Source organism: Bison bison, unplaced genomic scaffold, assembly GCF_000754665.1.
Source record: "Bison bison bison isolate TAMUID 2011002044 unplaced genomic scaffold, Bison_UMD1.0 scf7180017864094, whole genome shotgun sequence".
NCBI lineage: Eukaryota > Metazoa > Chordata > Mammalia > Artiodactyla > Bovidae > Bison > Bison bison.
Genome location: NW_011494666.1, coordinates 300,860 through 306,859, shown reverse-complemented (window position 1 = coordinate 306,859; position 6,000 = coordinate 300,860).

The following is a 6,000-nucleotide window of genomic DNA, read 5'->3' as shown; positions in this document are numbered from 1 at the left end:
AAAAAGAAAAAAAAAAAATCTCTCATACTTACTCTTGCTGCTGCTGCTGCTAAGTCACTTCAGTCATGTCTGACCCTGTGCGACCCCATCGATGGCAGCTCACCAGTCTCCCCCGTCCCTGGGATTCTCCAGGCAAGAATACTGGAGTGGGTTGCCATTTCCTTAGTTCCTATAGCCCTTTATTTTTTTCTTCTTTCAAGATTTGATTACCCTGAAGTCAGGTGATGAGACTCAAAATGAATCCAGCATAGAGTTTACATCCACTGTGCCAATATAATCATTCAGAAGTCCCTTTTGGTAAGCTGCAAAGGTGGACACAATCTTTTGCTCTTTTTGGTTTCCACTCCACATGCAATATGACTTAAGCTTTTACTCTCAAGAATTGGAGTCTATTGTCCCTCAGTTGATCTTATGAGTTGCTTTGGCCAATGCAATGAAATAGAAAGATATCAACATGAAGTTCCCAAATCTAGGTTGTGAGACACTTTCAACAATCCCACTATTTCTCCTGGGATTTATCTGTCTTCCCTAAGTAAACAAGCCTGGGCTAATCCAATGAAGGATCAGATTTCATGTGACTCCTAATCACACTAGTCTTCTGTTTACCCAGAAATCCTGCAGCCACATGGATGAGCCAGTAGAGATCAGACAAGCCACCGCCTTGAACCTGGTCCCTGTTGCTGACGCATAGAATTATTAACTGTATAAATGGTGTTGCTTTAAGCCACTATGTTGTGTAACAGACTGGTCTGCAGTATAAAGTAACTCAATGTATATTTTATAATCCATAGGTAGATTTCACAAATTGTAACATTATAGTCAAATATTTTGCAATTCTCTCTAAGCCTCCATTTCAATCTCAGTCCTGCTACTTCTCTCCAGACAATCCAGTCTCAATTCTTATACTATACAAGTTTTCTTAATCAATTAATACTTTCTGTGACTCTATTTCCATTTTTTTTGGTGTAAGCTATGCTTTCTGTATGGTCTCACCTATCTATTCTCCTTGTGAACTCACACTTTTCTTCCATAGTTCTCGTATTATTGACTCCATAAAGATTTTCCAGACTTTCCCAAAAGAATATAAGTAATGTCTGACTTTCTGATTCCATATTTTCTATATAACATCAATCATCTACATATACCACCCAACACTGTGTTGTTTATATCTCTTATCCCTAGCATCATGGTAAACACAGCTGCAGGACATTCATTATTGTTGGTGCTATTTTTTAGTCACCTGAGTGACTGACTCTTTTAGACTGACTCTTTTTCGACCCCATGGACTGTGGACTGACAGGCTCCTCTGTTCATAGCATTTCTCAGGCAAGAATACTGGAATGGGTTGCATTTCCTTCTCCAGAGGATCTTCTTGACCTAGGGATAGAACCCTATCCCTAGGGTTCTGTATTGACAGGTGGATTCTTTACCACTGAGACACCGGAGGAGCCCACATTCATTGTTACTTACTAAAAGTTTCTCCTTGTGCTACAACCCCACCTGCATAAGAGGGATACACTTCTCTACTGTAGCTGGTACCAGTGTATTCTAACTGAGGTCTCAATGAGCATCTGGCTCCCCACATTTTTGGAAGCTTCCAACCACTCCTACTGGGTTCATTCTGGGCTTCCCTCGTTGCTCTGTTGGTAAAGAATCGTGGGAAGGGGGTTCAGGATTGGGAACACGTGTACACCCGTGGCAGATTCATGCTGATGTATGGCAAAACCAATACAATATTGTAAATTAAAAAAATAAAATAAAAGTATATGAAAACAGAAAAAAAAAAAAAGAATCCACCAGCAGTGCAGCAGACCCCGGTTCAATTCCTGGGTCGGGAAGATCCACTGGAGAAGAGATAGGCCACCCACTCCAGTATTCTTGGGCTTCCCTTGTGGCTCAGCTGGTAAAGAATATGCCCACAATATGAGAGACCTGAGTTTAATCCCTGGATTGGGAAGATCCCCTGGAGAAGGGAACAGCTACCCACTCTAGTACTCTGGCCTGGAGAATTCCATGGACTGTATAGTGGGGTCAGAAAGAGTCAGGACATGACTAAGCAACTTTCACTTTCAAGTGGACTTCTCGTTTCAAATAAAGAAAGCAAAAAGGAGGAGAGCCTCTCAAGCTTACCTGATAACATGGGAGCAAGACATTAATATCAGATATTTTTTCTCATTTACATTGTTACATAAAATTGAGTGAAGTTCCCCATGCTACATAGTAGGACCTTTATGGCTATCCATTTTAAATATAGCAGTGTTTGAAAAAGAATCGATACACATATATGCATAACCAAATCATTTTGCTGTACACCCAAAGCTAACACAATATGGTTAACTATATGCCAATATAAAATAAAATTTAAGAAGAGAATAAATCATGAGAGGGAGAGAGCAAAAGACATCAATATCAGGCACTTGGTTCCACAGTACTATAGCATTGGCTAACTAAGGTAATAATAGCACAGGCATTAAATTAAGACCTTGGAGGTTTTGGTTGGAAATAATTTATAGTTGCTTTAAACAACTGTTAAACAGTGTATATGTCATTAGCTCTTTAAACTTAAACACGTTTTCATTAGTTTTTAGCAGAGATTTGTTATTTGATCACATCTAGCTTGATTGAAAGTTCTTTGTTAATAAACTGATTTTTTTTCATGGTTTAAATGGACACTCAGATCAGATCAGATCAGTCGCTCAGTTGTGTCCGACTCTTTGTGACCCCATGAATCACAGCACGCCAGGCCTCCCTGTCCATCACCAACTCCTGGAGTTCACTCAGACTCACGTCCATCGAGTCCGTGATTCCATCCAGCCATCTCATCCTCTGTCGTCACCTTCTCCTCCTGCCCCCAATCCCTCCCAGCATCAGAGTCTCTTCCAATGAGTCAACTCTTTGCATGAGGTGGCCAAAGTACTGGAGTTTCAGCTTTAGCATCATTCCTTCCAAAGAAATCCTAGGGCTGATCTCCTTCAGAATGGACTGCTTGGATCTCCTTGCAGCCCAAGGGACCCTCAAAAGTCTTCTCCAACACCACAGTTCAAAAGCATCAATTCTTCGGCACTCAGCCTTCTTCACAGTCCAACTCTCACATCCGTACGTGACCACAGGAAAAACCATAGCCTTGACTAGACGAACCTTTGTTGGCAAAGAAATGTCTCTGCTTTTCAATATGCTATGTAGGTTGGTCATAACTTTTGTTCTGAGGAGTAAGTGTCTTTTAATTTCATGGCTGCAGTCACCATCTGCAGTGATTTTGGAGCCCCAAAAAAGAAAGTCTGACACTGTTTCCACTGTTTCCCCATCTATTTCCCAGGAAGTGATGGGACCACATGCCATGATCTTCGTTTTCTGAATGTTGAGCCTTAAGCCAACTTTTTCACTCTCCACTTTCACTTTCATCAAGAGGCTTTTTAGTTCCTCTTCACTTTCTGCGATAAGGGTGGTGTTATCTGCATATCTGAGGTTATTGATATTTCTCCCGGCAATCTTGATTCCAGCTTGTGCTTCTTCCAGTCCAGCGTGTCTCATGATGTACTCTGCATATAAGTTAAATAGACAGGGTGACAGTATACAGCCTTGATGAACTCCTTTTCCTATTTGGAACCAGTCTGTTGTTCCATGTCCAGTTCTAACTGTTGCTTTCTGACCTGCATACAAATTTCTCAAGAGGCAGATCAGGTGGTCTGGTATTCCCATCTCTTTTAGAATTTCCCATAGTTTATTGTGATCCACACAGTCAAAGGCTTTGGCATAGTCAATAAAGCAGAAATAGATGTTTCTCTGGAACTCTCTTGCTTTCTCGATGATCCAACAGATGTTGGCAATTTGATCCCTGGTTCCTCTGCCTTTTCTAAAACCAGCTTGAACATCAGTAAGTATTCTCAAATGTTAAACTTATGTCCTTAGACACACAAAGCCAAAGATTAAGTGAGAGAATAAAATACATTTAAAAAGGAGTGGTATTGCATCCCCTGCTACACCAATTTCTAAAATTATCTGTGTTCAATTAAAAAAAAAAAAAAACACCTTAAAGGTACTGAAATGCATAAGCTATAAGGTAAAATCCCATGATTGTATTCTTTTAAGCACCAATACCATTTTGGTATATCATCTTTCAGGTTCAGTTTTTCTGTGTATATAACAATCTTTCTCTTATTTAATGTCATATTGGGAAAAGAGTTGCTAGATATTTATCATTATTGCTTCTCAGCCTTTTGGCTAAGATCAAGTGTAGTATCCATTCTAAGAGTAGTAAGCATATCATTATTATTGAAATAAAGTTCAAGTATGGAGTGATTACTAGATTTCTAACAGAAAACCTACATTTTATGCCTTGTTTTTAATTTAATAAGGTCTATAAGGGAAGATGTCCACATTTTCCCTACCTAAAGTATGTCCAATATACAGAATTATATGATGTGAGGTAATAATTTGTGAATTAAAATATGTAAGTCTAAGCAGCTGGCTGGTTTCAGAAATACAAGAGAGATTTTCCATTAGCCTTTTCACTTTATGAATTGTGGTTTAACATTCTTACCACACCATAAACATATGAGCTTACAAAATGTGTGTTGGCATATTACATGAAAATGCTGCCACCCTACAGAATTTTTGTAAAACTTTCTTGAGGAAGATATTTTTGTTGGAAAAAAATTGTTTTCTTTTTTTAATGAATTGCAGTAATAAGAATGAAAACTGTTAAATATCCTTTATATACTCACAGTTTAGACAGTCCTAAATGAAATGTCATTTTTATGTAGCTCTAAATTTATATGACAGTACAAATTGAGTACTTTAAAATATAAATTTTCTGAGCCATCCCAGAAAAATCTGAACCTGAATTATATGGCTTTGCCACAGAGTTCCTAACTTGCACAACCATACTTGTTTTTCGCTATGCAAAACTATAACTTACCTTTTGCTTCTAACTTATTCAAAATTTATTATGATCTGCATGAAGCATGCAGAAAATGCCATCTTCAGCCATTCAGACCATTCACTCATTTCAGCAAGTGGGATAAGCAAGGATAAATAAATAAATAGGTGTAAATGTATAGGTAATATATGCTAATATAATTTAACAGATTTAAATAAAATTAGCATTTCATTTATTGAATGAAAGGGAACAGGCTGTAAGATTGTCTGCAGAATGTAAGAAAAATCTAATTTTACTGAGAGACAGGGAATCTTTATTCAGTCATTGCTCTAAATGTGTCAATTAATTCTTAGGAGGCAAGAACTAAGAAAAGCTCAGAACTAATTATAGCTTCACATATCTATATATTGAATAAGAAAAATCTTGACAATGTCTAGTGAATAGGAACTTGAAATATGAATATAATAAAAGTAGTTTGAATGTATTAAATGATTATTATAAATCAAAGTGTAAGTGCTGCTTATCTGTTTAATATCAAAAATCTGTTAGGCAAAACATATGGTGACACAGAGAAGTTGTTTTGCAGAGAGAGCTTAAGTTGGCTAGAGGCAGAGTTGGGATATGAATTCTGGCCAACTGGCTTCTTAGACTCATCCTTCCAAACTTCCCTCTACTGTTGACTTACTCTTTCTAGGAGATGACTAGATCTTGTATGAGCATCTAGAATATCTTGGTGATCCTAATTCACAAAATATGAAATCTCTAGAGCTTCCACCCTATTTGATTGGCTCATACACGCACTCTGTTTACCTCATGTTCAGAGAAAAAAAATGCTACACATGAAAGGTGTTGGCAAGAGAGAAGAATAAACATAAAGAGATTCATAGGCAGCCTGTAATTTAGAGATTGAATTCTAGGTTTGACATTTATCCAGGCAGATGATTTTGTTTACTTGAAAAATGTCCATCCTTGTCATTGAAACCGCAAAGAAAGCTTATAATTATGGATTCTTTCAATTTCAGAAGCTGAAGATGGAACTTACAAGTGGAATATGAAAGTGTTCAGCTTCCTGTATGTTCAAAAGAAGGAAATCTAACTGAAAGGAGAAAAGTTAGTATTTT